Source organism: Tiliqua scincoides, chromosome 2, assembly GCF_035046505.1.
Source record: "Tiliqua scincoides isolate rTilSci1 chromosome 2, rTilSci1.hap2, whole genome shotgun sequence".
Classification (NCBI taxonomy): Eukaryota; Metazoa; Chordata; class Lepidosauria; order Squamata; family Scincidae; genus Tiliqua; species Tiliqua scincoides.
This window is the reverse complement of record NC_089822.1, coordinates 66,665,734-66,680,741: the sequence shown is the minus strand read 5'-3', so window position 1 is coordinate 66,680,741 and position 15,008 is coordinate 66,665,734. Positions and strand designations below refer to the sequence as shown.

The following is a 15,008-nucleotide window of genomic DNA, read 5'->3' as shown; positions in this document are numbered from 1 at the left end:
AGGGCTGGAATGATACTGGAGGAAGCCCTTGCTCATTCCACAATGCTTCCCGTCCCATTTGTGGAAGGGGAATATGCTATAGCCCTTTATTTCTTTCCACTCAAATGTGCTGGTAAATGCCATTATCTTCTTACTACATCTGTGTTAATGAACAGTATGTGAGAATAGGAAGGCCATTCTAGGAAGGGAACTTAGAACTGTTTCATTAGCGGGACGTGTGCTGGCATCCATTCCTATTCCAGGATCTGTACCTGTGCTCTGCTGTCACCTGAGGCAGTGAGGACCCACTGCTTCCCACCACCAGGTGGCATGCCAGAGCACTTGGGCATGCTCACTGGGTGACTGAGGGAGAGCAGTGGCATAGCAGATCATCGTGCAGCACAATCCTTTCTTGCGCTGGAAAAGGCAACCTAGGAGGCAAGTGCTGTTTCCAGCACAAGATAGGGCTCCAGAGTAGCTCAGCTGAAGGTAAGGGGAAATTTTCTCCTTACTCCTGGGTAAGCCACTGCAGCTCCTAAGGTCCCCTCGGACTTGTGCCACCTCCTGGGGTGGTGCAAGTCTGAGGAGAGCAGAGCGACTTGAAGCCACTCTGCGCTGCTTGGGTATGGGGACTAGGACCTGGCATAACAGCCGGATCCCAGCCCCACCTCCTGCTGCCCACCCCAGGACTACCTGCCCCCACCCTGGAACGCCTCCCTCCTGCCTCCTCTCTGTCCTCCCCAAAGCCTTGCATCAGCTGAGCTCAGCCAACACAAGGCTTGCTCCCTATGTCGGCACAGAGGCTGGATTCAGCCTCCATGGGCTGGTGCACCTTCGCGCACCAGTTCAGCCGGCTCTCGAGGAGGTGCAAACATGCCTTGTGGCATGTTTGCGACCCTCCTGGGCTGGCACAAGGGCAAGTCTGGATTGCACCCTTAATCTTTCCCCATAGCTGCTTTGCAATTCTCAGGTGTCCTACCTCCTCCCTTATGCTGCACCAGGGACTGGGGCATCTAAGAGGAGTTAAAACAAAATGGACAGAAGATAATCCATTGCTTCTGTTATTCCCCACTGCCTCCCAGGGATCTGCTCCGTTCGGCCAACTGGGAGGTAGTGGCAGCAGTGAACTGCCCCCCCTTCTACCTTGTACATTGTAAAATATCATTTTACAAATCCTGCTCCTAATGTCTGCCATTGTCCATTAATCCAGCCAGGAACCGAGATGCTGAGGGAGTGTCCCTGAAGGCAAGAGGGGGCAAGTGCCAGCAACAGGTGACTGCCTGATTCCCAGGCACAGCAGTGGGGTAACTGGCACCCATGTGACTTCCAAAACATGGGGAGTGTTGCATTGGGGAGGTCCCCAAAAAGCTTGAGTTGGCACTGGCTATCGGGCAGGAGGGAAAGGTCAAATTGTTGGGAGGATCTATGCTGTTCTTCTGGTATCCGCCACTTTGACAAAACAATCCACTGTAGTTGTGCAGGCTCAAAAGGCAGCGCACATCAGGCTTAAGTCAATCAAAGTCTACACTGGAATCTTGGTCTGAGGGAGGCTTGCTGAGAACAAGAAACAATGGGAAGAAATTACTTAATTAGTTTTCTCAACACGTCTCTGATTTCCCTGCAGTACCATTCACTTGTATGACAGCCTTCCCATTTCACAGTGCTTTCTTTGAAAGATGGCAGTATATTAGCATGTGAGACAACTAAATGTAAAGGGGAGAAGGAGTCCACCACAGCAACACCACTGTCTGCTTTTTTTTTTTAAAGAGATGGAGAAAAAGCTGAGTGTGTAACATGGCACAAAGTAAGACAGCTACTCTAGAGAGAAAAGCTCAGATCTGGACAGTGCTAGTGAAATAGGCAAAGGTTTGTGCATATCTTGCATGCCACACATGCAGGTCTTAGCTGGTACATGTTTCTGTGTTCAGTTTTACACCCTCACATTTTTTAAAAGATGTCATATTTGTGATAGAGTGAGTGGTTGACATCCAACTGTGTGACTTAGTCACAAATTTTGACAGAAATAATCATGTGCCTCTTGAGAAGACTTGCAATTATTCCATGGTACTCACAGACTTGTCTTGTGGGAAACGTTAGATTGGTCTTGTGGGAGTTGGGTTCTAAATACAGCTTGGCAGTGTGTGGCCTTGATCAAGTTCCTCTTTTCAGCCACAACACCAAGATTAGGATAATAGTGACTTGTACTGCGTAGAGCTACCCAAGGAACAAAACTGATAAGGAAAGATGACCTTGGCCTTGGGTACAGAATAGGCCTCATATCTGTAGTAGCAACATGAAAGCGTGTGGAGTTCTCTAAGCATTGCAGAGTTGTTCATTGATGAAAACTGAGGACAGAAACCACAGACATGACCACTTATGAACAGGATGCCAGATTTTCGCACAGGGTGTGATATAACGTTTAAGAGAATGACAAGGTGACAGATCAAGTTAGATTAGTATGGAGGTGACAGGCTTCTAGTACGTGGTGCTTTTGCTTTATAGCTCTATGAAAACCTTAAACAATCACATGCATGTGGGTTTTCTTATTTGTCACCCAATGTCTTATGGTTAGCTTCAGAAGTCTGACCAAAGTGTTTTTGTTCCTTCCTTGCACACTGCCATCCATTTTGAATTTATAGCACATGGTTTACAGTGCTTCCCCCACCCTTCCCCTTGAGATCTGCTTTAAATCATAATAGTACAATGGTTTAGAGATTGGAAGAGTGGCAGAAAGAAATTAGGGGAAAAGTGTGTGTGTGTGTGTGTGTGTGTTTTGTACCAAGTTGGTGTTTGATGAGATTTTAGTGTGATAAATGTGGTTATGAAAGAAAGGAAGTGTAAGAACACCAGGTTATAGAGGAGGAAAGAGAGGATCTGCAAGTGACATACATTTACAGTATTAACTTGCAAAGGAGAAATTCATGCTTCTCTTGTGCAGGCAACACTGCTGGAGAGATGCGAGTTTGCTCCTTTCATGTTTCACATCTGTCCCTGAATATCTGCACTTTCCCTGAGTAAATGATGAAGGTGAAAAGGAGTGAGTGACTCAGGGGCATCAAATTCATTTCTTACAGTGGGCCAAAGTTAACATCCATGGCACCTGCTGAGGGCCAGAAGTGATGTCATTAAGCAGGAAGTAACGTCAGTAAGCAAGTGATGATCAGGAACTCATTAGCTGCAAATGATAATGACTTAACTATAATGATTACATTACCCTCGGTCACCACACCCTGGCCCTAAGTTACTGACTCCCTTAGAAGCATCACTTCTGTGAGTGATCTGCACACCTTGCCTGGCTCCAGTCAGCATGAGAGAGATTAAAGGAAAGGGAATAATTGGCAGTAACTTCTTTCAGCTCCTTTTACAACTGCCTGCTGCCAAGGAGTCACTTTGCAGCTCAACTATCACAAGCCCAATTATCATGTGGGCAGGATAAGGAGCTTCCTTGGGTCTGATCAGACATGCAGGCCTTATGTTTGCACACCCCCCCCCCCCGGGTGCAACTGAAGTGCTGGGTTTGATTTTTGGGAGCTCCACTTCAGACTCCTATTAAGCTACCCAACTCCCTGGTTAATCCTGGACCAACCAACTGGTATCTAAGGTTGTTGAGAGGATGAAGAAAGTGGGTGCCTGTGAGACACCTTGAGCACTAAGGTTTGTTTATTAGTTGAATAAACAAAGAACATTCTTTCTCCCAGTTTCTACTGGACTTCTCCATAATTTTCTTGGTATCTTCATTCCTTTAGAACTGTTAATTCTTTCAACCTTCTCTCCTTAAGGCCCCACAGTTCCCATTGGGTGGCTGTCTCCATTTTTCTAGTCTCTTCTGCTTCCCTGGACTATTCTAGAAGCAGAGCCAATGACAGACGTCTTACTAAGGCTTCATGCAGCCTAACCAATGGCAGCCAAATACTCTCCTCTTTTCTTTCACCTCTGTGGCACAGTAGCTCAGCCAGCGGCTGCCACAGGATCCACCCCATCATAAGGTCCCTAAGTATAAAGTATTTTACAGATTGTACTTTACTGACTGTATTTTTGACATGAACCTGTTATGTAAGGTGCGCTAATCGCTAATGACTTGGGTAAATTATGTTTTGGTCTTTTGCCTCTTGTGACCCTTAACACTGAGCCATGTATTCATCTCTGCATTAATGTAACCAGACTTCTAGGGGCACATGCACGCATCCTCGGGCCCTCCTTGCCTGTTTGAGCAGTAGGCATCTGGTTCTCTTAACTCGGAGTGTACCTGTTATTAAAGATGATGCTGCAATCACTAGTTTAAAGGGCAAGAAACAACACCTTTTTGCTAATGCTTTGTTTTGGCTATTGCTGCCATGTGGATTTCCCTTTCCCCTTCTTCCAGAAAGCCTGCCATTTTAAAAACAACGCATACTGCTTTGATTGCTTTGAAAACAGGAGGAATATTGGAAACTGCTTTATTATTAATAGCCAATTTTATCAAATTATGGATCACATTTGACTGTTTATGGGGGTAGATTTTTAATTTTTTTTTTTAATTTTTTTGTACTGCCCTTTCTCCAAAGAGCTCAGGGTGGTGTACACAGCTGCTGTTACAGTACTTTCCAAGTTGATTTTCTGTGTTCATTTTTGTATTGAAAATGTACCATTTCTACATCTTGAGTTATTATTTTTAGGCATAGACCCATATCTATTGTTCTTTCTCATTTCTTCCCCCCCCCTCTGAAAACTAAATAGAGTTCAGGGCCCCCATGTGTCAATCAGATTTATTGCAAGGATAGTCCTTGGCCCTGGGGTATATTTACTTGATCAGTTTTCTCCTTGTGATAACCCTTTTACTGGTGTCACACTGTTAAGTTTTAAGACGTTAATCTGCCCCAGGCCCGTTGTAAGTGAGTAGAAAAAAGCGACAGGATAGCTGGAGGCTCTCTTCTACTCTGTTGTTTGCTTCAGGATAGCAGCTTTGGGTATCTTAAATTTGCACAAAGAAGCCTCTAGCTTGTGGACTTTGATATAGTGAAAATCCTCATCTGTGGGTTTGCTAATTACCATTTGTAATAGATGGACACTATTTTAGAAGTTCTAACTTTCTAAGTTGTGTGAATGGCATTCTTTAAAGACAGTCTTTCAAGTTTCACTTCATTTTCCCAATTTATATTTCCTGCATGCTTTCCACTCCCACACATGGTTAGTTGATGAATGGCACATCGATTGCAGTATGTTTTAGTCCCAAAAAAAGACTAAATCTAGGCTGTATCTAAATTTAGTCATGATTAAGGACATAGAAACTTAGGATATAGCTCTCTGTTAGGAAAGGTGCTCTTTATATTAAAATGTAGTGGCAATCCTGGCCCTGTGCTCCCCGGGGCCAGGACTGCAGAATGCTGCCCCCTTCCATTGAGAAAAATATCGCTCCCCTCTGGTCATGTCTGAGGGGCCTTCTAGAGCCTCCAGAGGCCCTTTAAATTCACTTCTGGTTTTTGGCTGGTTTAATTTTTAATGAATTAAAACAGTGAATTGTATAAAATGGCCTAGAATTTAGGTGCCAGAGAGCATGCTCCTACAGTTTGGGTGGCATATACAGTCATGCTAAACCTGTGAAGTAGCCCTTATTCCTAAGGAGAAATATTATTGGTCTTTTGGAGACCTATCTACAATCTGAAATTATATAGAATTGCCCTTGTTTGAAATATCAGGGTCATAACTTCCTTACAGTTTTATTATGAGTTTTTTTGTGACTTAAAATTATCTTGTCTTGAAGAGGACAATTTTCATCTTTCAGATTCCATTCATGTTGTGTGTAGTCCCCAAGGTGCAGGAAAACACATGCATGCACTTGAAAAAAGTTAAGTATGCTGGGCATGCCTTAGATGATGATTTGAGTAGGGACTGTTTGCTGTATAGTGACAGACAAATGGTTTTCGTATTCCTTTTGGGGTCAGTTGTTTTGTAAAAACAAAATGTTTTACTGAATTTTAATCACTGTTATGCAGTAATGAACACAAATCAGTCAGTATAGTGTGGAAATAAAAATAACTACCTGTAAAGGAAACTTACTGTAAAGGAAATTGTACTGGGAAAAGTAGTGCAGAAAACATGTCACATGGGAGAACTTTCAATATTTATACAGGTGTGCGTCACTTAACGATGGGGATGTGCTCCTGCACCCCACCGATGACACTGGTTGTTAGACAATACCACCTGTTTTACGTCTCCACAGCCAAAGGGAGCTGTGCTCTCATCACCTCTGGAGGCTTTTCTGAGCCTCCACAAGCTTCCTCAGGCCTCAGAATAAGGCTAAAAACGTCACTTTGGGTTTCCTTGGAAAACCAGAAATTGCGATTTTTCCACAGAAAATGCCATTCTGAGCCTCACAGAGGTAGCATGTGGGCGCATGCATGCTGCCTCTGCAGGGCTCAGAAAAGCCCCCAGAGGCAAGGGGAGCACAGCTCTCCTTGACTCTGCAGTCTTGAGGGGAGGGAAGTGGTCGGCGGTGGGCCGCATGGACTGTCACATATGCTGTCCATTGCTTGTTGGAATGTCACAAAGTGACATTTGCCTGTATAAAGAAACGCGTTTTTTTAAAAGATGAAACTTATTTTTATTTATGGCTTGTCCTCCCTTCAAGATACTTAGGGCAGTGTGTACAGGTTTGTTTTTTTTTCCCCATTACCATTCTGTCTCCACAACAAACCTGTGAGGTAGATTAGGCTGAGAAATAGTGACTGGTTCAAAGTCACCCATAAGTTTTGAGTTAGCAGGTTTATGAACCTGATGTTCCCAGTCTTGGTCCAGCATGCTAATCACTTCAATATCTCAACATGCAAACTACTGGTATATTTTACTATGTAAACTGCTTTGTGAACTACTCCTATGGAAAAGCAGTATATAAATATTCTTAATAATAAACAGTTCAGTTTTCTTTGCCTGTTGAGCACTCTCATGAACTGTGAGGGCACTTAACTCATTCAGCTGTGCTATTTGTGGGGGGAAGAGGGAAGGACTTTGATTTCCAGTAACTCAAGATGGCCTGCTTAGATACACATAAGCTTTTTGGAGGCCGAAGTTGTTTGCTCGATAAAGCACAAGTATCCAAAAATAGTCTATAATCCACATGGATAAAAGAAAACATACAGATGCTTTCTGGAACCTTATTACACAACCTAGAAGTATGTCCATCCCCCAGCTTACATTGCTGCCTTGCACCATCTCAGCCCAGCCAAGACGGCGGCGTCTGGGAGAACCAGGAAGAGACTGCCAGGGATATCCTGCAGTGCCCCTGTGAGTTCACCGTGGCACTCTGGGGCACTGTGGTACACAGTTTGGGAACCAGTGCAATAACCACTGCTATAGCCTATCACAGCCACACAAGCCTATCTTTGCTTGTGTCACTCACTTCCAAAGTGCAGGCGCATATGCTTGAGCTGTTGGACCAAAATTCTAGAAAGACCTTGTTTGCAAACCAAATAGTGTCGTCGGGTTGTTGCTGTTTGGAAACGAATGCTTAACACGCAACTAGGATTGTAGAGGTGTTGGAGAGAACCAGAGACAGCATACAAAGTTAACAAACAGCCAGGGAGACTCACAGCACAGCATTTTGTGACTGCAGCTGTTTGCATGTGCTTTCCTCATGGGGAGAATTACTTTGCTTGTTGCTTTGGCTCATATTCTTGTCTCCACCACCAATTCATTTGGTTTTTGTTCAGTGGTGTCTTGTCTGAGTGATTTGGGGAACAAAAAGAAAAGCATATGGATAATTAGTTGTTTGGTTAAATGGATGTTCTGTTTAGATAGTGTTATGGTGTTGTCATAGACCACACAATGTGGCCGTGGATCAACGAAGTCAAATAGCTGTAAGGCGGCTGGAGCTATATGGAAGGGCATTGTGAACATGCATAAATGTTTTTTATGTGACAGCATCTTAAAGAACAGTGCAGTATAGTTGAAGGTTTTTATTCCTTCAGTGCTGTGTATTTTTTAAAACGCATTGTGATGTATACACAACTGCCATTTGCTTAAAAATACTAACTACGCATATGAAATTGTGTTTTACGCAGTAACCTGTTTTCTCTGGGTCATCACTGGTGTGTTCTTTATGCAGCGGGAATGCTTTTAAGTGTTAAGAGCAAGCAGCAGCAGATATGTCAGTATTTGTTAATGTTTTTGACAAAGTATGGCAGCAGAAGCTATCCTCTTTAGGTTTGGACATGAACAATCGCCCTTTTATTGAGCCATTAATGCTCTTTCGGAACATTGTGCCGCATCCTCGGGCCATAATTTAGCAGCTGTTTATCAGGAGCTTTCATAAAGCACTGAATAGTCTTCTAACATTCAGTCACCCTAACATCAAGCATTTCTGAATCCCTGCCTGTTTTAAATGGGAGATCCATGAATGTAGTTGCTCAGGGATGCGTGACCCACATAACCTATAAATTTGATTGGAAGTTACATTGCTGGCATAGGCTGATGGATAGCAGATTAGAACCCTGATTAACCATGTGATTCGCAGGCTGGGAATATATTGTCTAAGCAAGATTCATCAGATGCAATCAGAATTTCAAGTGGTCAGATGAAATTCAAATGTGCCGTGTGACTTTTTTTCCTTGTGCTCTTTTTTCTAGGTTGTCTTTTTCCTCCCTCCTCGCTTCCCATTTGCAGCATTGAAAAATACTTCTTTGATGAATCTGCTCCTCACCCTAAAGCTGTCTGTCTGTTGTTCATCAGAAAGCAGGTCGCAGTTCAGTGAGCAGAAGAAAAGATTTTAATAGAAGCTGTGCCAAGGGCTGTAATGCATCATTTTAGGGCCCTAATTACATTACAATGACAAATATCAATGGTGACAACAGCAATAACCTACATCCTTTAATGGCTATGCTGGAAAAGGAGTTTGGGCTCTGTGCCATTAGATTAGACTCAGTTTCAAAACAGAGGCCATTAGAAGTGTATGTCCACAGTATTATTGGCCGATAACTGAAGTCCATGGAAAGCCCTGTAAATAAATGCCTCTCTGAAGCATGGCCCCACAGGACAAAAGAAGCAAAATTAGATGACCATGGAAGCAGCAGTGTTTCCGAGGCAACTTTAGCTTTCAAAGTGAAGAATTGGCTACTTAATTTTGTGAAATCCTGCTTCCCTCTGCCCCCCACCCCCTGTCTCTTTCTCCGCTTCCTGCTTCCAATTAGGGGATCATAAAAACTCTATTGGCAAAACATCTGAATGGAGAAAAAAGAGCATCTTAAGCAAAAGCTGCTCCTGTAAACAGTTTCAATATAGAAGGTTTAAAAAAAATCAATACAAGTAAGTCTGTAGTGAGAGTTGTTTAGGTGGGCTTCCCTGCGGCCAAGAAATCTTGTCATCTATACCAGCGGTTTGCAAACATTTTGGCAGGAGGGCCACGTCATCTCTCTGACACTGTGTCAGGGGCTGGGGGGAAACAGAATTAATTTCCATTTCAAATTGGATTGGATTGGGGGTCCCCAAGGGCTGCAAATGGCCCCTGGGCTGGGGTTTGTCCAGTCCTGATCTATGCAAACCTCCTGTGAGCCATGTGCACCCTGGCGCCTCTACAGAGAATAAATTATACAAAATCACTTTTTGAATTCTTTTAATTTGACTTGGTTTCCATTTTCAAAAGCCAGACTATCAAGAAATAGGTTTGAAGCCTGAGTCAAACTCTGATGACATTTCACTGATGCAGTCAGTGGAGAATGCTTGCTGTCATTGGTAGTTCTTTGTGCCATCCCAGGAATTATGCACAAAGGACCTCCCTATTACCTTCTGTGACTGAAAGCTTGATATTGCAATACTTAATGATCTCTTAGTGTTGGGAGGCACTAATTGGTTAATACACTTACCTTCACACCAGTGGTTGGTTAGGGGCTCACGTAATACAAAGACTTGATGGATTTTGATTTCTAGCTCAGAGCAATTGGAACAGGCATTTATTAGTTCCAAGACTTTGACAAACCCCTCTATGTACGAAAGTATTTCAAAGTTGCCTAAATGACCATTGGTAAGAATATGAGCAGCTCTCTTATAGGGGTTAGCTTCAATTCACCAGTGTCTTATACGAGACATGTGGCTGCTTTAGTGGTTTGGACATTCATGTTGACTTTCCCCACGTGAGACACATAAGAGTTTGCTATACAGCAGGGGTGTCCAAAGTTTTTGGCAGGAGGGCTACATCGTCTGACACTGTGTCGGGGGCGAGGGAAAAAAAGAATTTATTTACATTAAAATTTGAATAAATTTACATAAGTTTACATAAATGAATATATTAAAGATGAACTTATATGAGTGAATGAAGGTCTTGCAATAGCTTAAGGCCTATAAAAGACCTTGCACAAAGCAAGGCTGGCCTTTCCTTCGCTGCTGCTGCTGCATCACAGACATGAAACAAGAAGCAGTGGAGGGAGCCCTCATACCACAGCAAACGTGAGAGGTCAAACAGTCGCCCTCACGCTGAGAGCAGTTGCGTTGGGCCAGTGTGGGCTCCAACATAACTCCAGAGGGCCAGAGGCCCATTGGAGACTGGGGGCTCCCTGAGGGCCACATTGAGAGGCCTTGAGGGCCGGGGTTTGGGTACCCGTGCTATAGAGGTAAGTGATAATTGAAAAAATTTCTGAGAGCTCAGTAGGTTTATCAATTAACTCTTTTTAAAAGAAAAAACACCCCCTTGAGCCTTGATGTTGACCTTTGCTTTTACGCCAGTAGCCAGAAAATAAATAGGCAAAGTAATACTCTCCCCCTCCCACCATTTTTTGGGGGTGTGTATATGTGTTTACTGGTGAATAAACAGCTTGCCATTCTAGGTTCTACCCCTATATCTGCCCAAAACCATAGGAGCAGTCCTGGGGGCACTCTATGCTCTGCCTTTTAGCTTTCTCCCCAAGCCTTTATCTGCCTCCCTGCCCCCCTCCCGACTGTGCTCCCACAAACCTAAACTTTTGATTTCAAGAGTTGGATAAATGATCCTTCCCATCTTGAAATCTAAGAAGTCAGTCTTGGGTTAGTGGAAGCTATCGGGGTTTTGACTTTGACTGAGAAGAGTAACTGTTGTAGCATCCATCTGTATTTAAAAGGACTTACTTGGATTTCTAGCCAGAGAGTTCAAAGTCTGTTGTGTCTCAAATTGCCTTCGCATATAATTACGATACAGTACAGCCAAACCAACAAACTGGAGACATCATGTTGCAGTTCTGTCATTTCTCTTTAATGGGATGTGAAAAAATGATTGAAGAATTGTTTCAACAAGCCTGTGACCAGGAATAATTTGTATACCAGTAATAATATCTTTGTGCAGAGAGTGCACGCAGGACAAGATGAAAGCTTCTCCCATGTCTGGAGAGCTGTATAAACTTTAATCTGTTTCAATTTTTTTTAATGAGGTAAATATACTAGGGCATTTGGGCGCTTCAGTTTCAGGGCTGTATTTCTTTCCCTCCTTCAGGGCAAGGCTCCTTTTTTCAGGGAGGGAAAGTATCCTGAATTCTCTTCTTATGCTGGCCTCCTCCTCTCATAATAATCTGGTTTAGCAGGTGGCAGGTTACGGCATGTTTGGGGTGAACCCATAGAGCAACCTGCTTATTTGCAATAAACTTTTATTTGATGGTTAAGATAAATCTTTGGCTTTGAGGGAAGAATTTAGACAGGCTTCTGGGTGGTTAACCTCAAATAATTAAAAAAAAAATTCCTAATGGGTTAGCCATCCTGAAAACACATGAGAAATCTTTAAAATAAACCTGAGTTGCCTTTTTGTTTCTGCCTACTTTTTTTTCTAATCTAGACTTTTCTAAGACTTTTTCTAAGCAAAACTTTAAAAGCATAATTTACTTTTTATTTAGAAAAGTGTGTGTGTGTGTGTGTGTGTGTGTGAGATAGAGAGTTCTGATTGGCATCTGAAGGGATGTGCAGTCCTGATGTAAATCACCTTTTGAACTGTTGTTTTTCCTGGGAGAAAAGCTACTATTGGAGTCCATGATGGTCTCTCTCCTGAGTGAAATAACAGCTTTGGACTGTTTTATTGGACAGTTCCATGGAGGAACAGATTAAGCTGCTGACCCCTCAAGCTACTGTCTTGGATTTTGGGCCCCTTGCTTGTAATAAAGTAACCACCACCCCAAAAACAGTGGATGGGCAAATTATATGTACATTAGGCTGTACATATAGCAGAAGATGTATTCTTTATATTCTTGTTGACTTTTTTACTTAAAACTTGTACATTCTCATGTTTAATTAGTTAATCCTCTAAAGTTGAGAATCTCAGTGCGCTAGTTTACATTGCCTTCTTTGTAAAGCAGGAACAAATTGGTGTGTGGTGTCACAGAGCCGACAATATGAGCAGCAGCCTTGTCTGTTGTTGTTGTTACCCTTCAGAGAGTCACTGGTGCATTTGCTAAATATGAGCAGAGTTGTTTGTTTCAAAGAGCGTTATAAGAACCTGCAATTGTTCTTGAGGCCTTGTTAGTCTGTAGGCAATGCTAGGACGGTTTGTTGCAGTGGATATTTCATGCGTTGTATAGTCTTGTAGGAACTGTAAGTAACCTATTTGGTTAAAGTGTAAGTAGGTATATCGTTGTAGTTGCCATCTGGTAGGAGCAGAGGTGGCAAGTTCTGTGGAGAGGTCTTTCAGAATGTATACTGCAAGGCAGAATAGCGGAAAAAGCAGAGGTATATATTTTTTAACTTACATTTATTTGATATTGTGCCTTCCTTTCAGCTCCAGTTGTATATGGGATTTTCAGGCAGTCACCCATCCAAGAACTGTCCCTGTCCCAGACCCATTTAAGCTCGGCTATGTCATGCCCTCAGAACATGAAACTTTGACCTATTTGATGGCCTCTCCGTAGATACGTGGACACTCCTGGAGTAACACTTTAACAAGTGTTAAAATCTTTCTTGCCTTCAATCTATTTTTTTTAAATCTGTTACTTTTGTATATGACTATATCTCTCAGTAAGTTCTACATACGAAATATGGTTTTCCCAGGTAATCTCCCATTCAGGTTCTAGCTAGGTCCAAACATGCTTCAAAGAATGCATTGTGTCATCTGCCTTTTTTTGCCCCTTGCTGGATGTACAGGAAACTAGAGATGTGAAATAATTCCTTTTCAAAATACACTAGTCCAGCAATTTATAACCCCCTGGCCCCGGGAGAGTTTGGGATGCTGTAAGTAGTTGAGGGGATTGCACCAGCAATCCAGTGATTGTGCCAACACCGGGTGGGTGGGTGTGTGTGTGTGTGTGTGTGCCAGTTTTATTTTAAAACTGTAAACACTTACTGGGGGGGGGGTGCTACTACTACTTTCTGGAGGGTGCTTCCCAGAGGGAGCCCATGGACCCCTCTGCAAGCCTCCCCATGCCTCTAAACTGCCGTCAAATGCAATTGGACAAAAACTAGATGTAGCTTATGATTGCATTTGGGGCTCTTAGGAGGCACAGGGAGGCTTTTAGTAGGGTTTGCAGGCTCCCACACCCTCTGCGAAGCAGTGGCAACCCCATGATCATGGAGTGCTGGTGCTGCTGTCACCAATGCCCTGCCCCTTAAAGGGGCAGTGACAGAGGTTCCCAGGCTGGGGCATTATGATTACACTTGTTGTAAATGAACAGGAACCTCAAAAATTATCATTGAATGTCATTTTAGGCAACATCAGGGAGGGGGCAATGATACTGGAAACCATACTGGACCTTCTTACCTTTTCCCCCCACCGAGCACAATCCATTGATTGTGGCTTCATATAACTCTACCCTACTTGACTTGCAGTTTGGTTACCCATGTAGAACTGTTACTCCTGTTGACTATTTTATTCAGTATTATTGCAGCTATTTTCACCTAGTGGTCAAAGTCCTTAAAGAAGCTGCATCCTTAACAGAAATGAATAGCACTGGTGAACATTGAGTCCTAAAGCTGTACTGGCAACCTGTATTTATGAAGGGTGTTTGTGTGGTTGCAGCAGAAATTAAGAACATTCATTTAGTGACTCCAACCATATGATTATCTCCACATGCTGTGTTCTTCTTTGTTCTAAATCGTTTCTTCTTGACCTCGGCCAACTTCTGTTTTGTGTGTGTGTATTTAAATGCATGGCTTCCTTCTAGCAAGAAAAACCATATCAGTATTTTCCAGGAAGATACCCTTTCATTCTTATTCTCTACTTCCGCACATTTCCATCTGGTATCTTATCCATAAGGAAGCTTCTGTCTTAATAGCTGCATGAAACCAGATTTTCCGGTATGAAATCATGAGTTGATATTTGGGAGTGGCATGGACTGCTGTAATTCAAACAGTAGAAAGGTTTGCATTATTCCTCTTTTCAGTCAAGCAGAAAGTTATGAAAGTTTTTACTTTTGGGCATGTTAAGGTCAATAGTCTGCCTCTGCCAGAAGGTTTTGAATGGTTCATAATAAGAAAAATAACCATGTTTCTTATGAGGTGGAAGTTATGTTTTGTGTTATGAAGAAATTCTTGAAAGCGTTAACTTAGTGGTGGAGCACATACTTTGTAGGCAGAAGGTCCCAGGTTCCGTCCTTGGTATCACCAGCTAGGGCTGGAAAAAAGGGTCCTATCTGAAATCCTGAAGAATTGCTTCCCAGTGTGGATGCAGATTGGCAAAGGGTCTGTATAGCTGACTGTATAAGGCAGCTTGTGTTGTCTTAAGTGGTAAGATACGTGCCTGACTGGATATTGTGTTGATTTTCACCTTGTTTCTGTGCATCTAGAAATGATGCTCTAATCATAATCATCATCACAAATGGTAGCCATGAAGCCTAAAAAGCTGGATGCTATATAAAATGCACATAAAGACATTGCCTTGCCCAATTGACAGGGATATAAAGGTGGTATATAAGTTGGAATATAAATACATAGTTCTTTATCAACCATTTTCAGTGCCTTCATTTTTAAAGTGAAATTTAAGTAGAGTACTAGAAATAGTCAGCCCATGTTACCTGTGGGTTTGGGTAAACCACAATGGATCCAGCCTGTACCCTCTGGAGGTGACAGGTCCTGTGCTCCTGTTGTCTCTGGAGGCCCTTCTAAGAGCTGGGATGCCT

At 42.8% G+C, this 15,008-nt stretch overlaps 1 protein-coding gene across 4 annotated transcripts in view; it reads left to right on the top strand.

Moving 5' to 3' along the window:
- Positions 1-15,008, top strand: part of LOC136642132 (transducin-like enhancer protein 4) — a 153,654-nt gene that overhangs the window by 23,953 nt on the left and 114,693 nt on the right. The gene's annotated exons all lie outside the window — the stretch shown is intronic.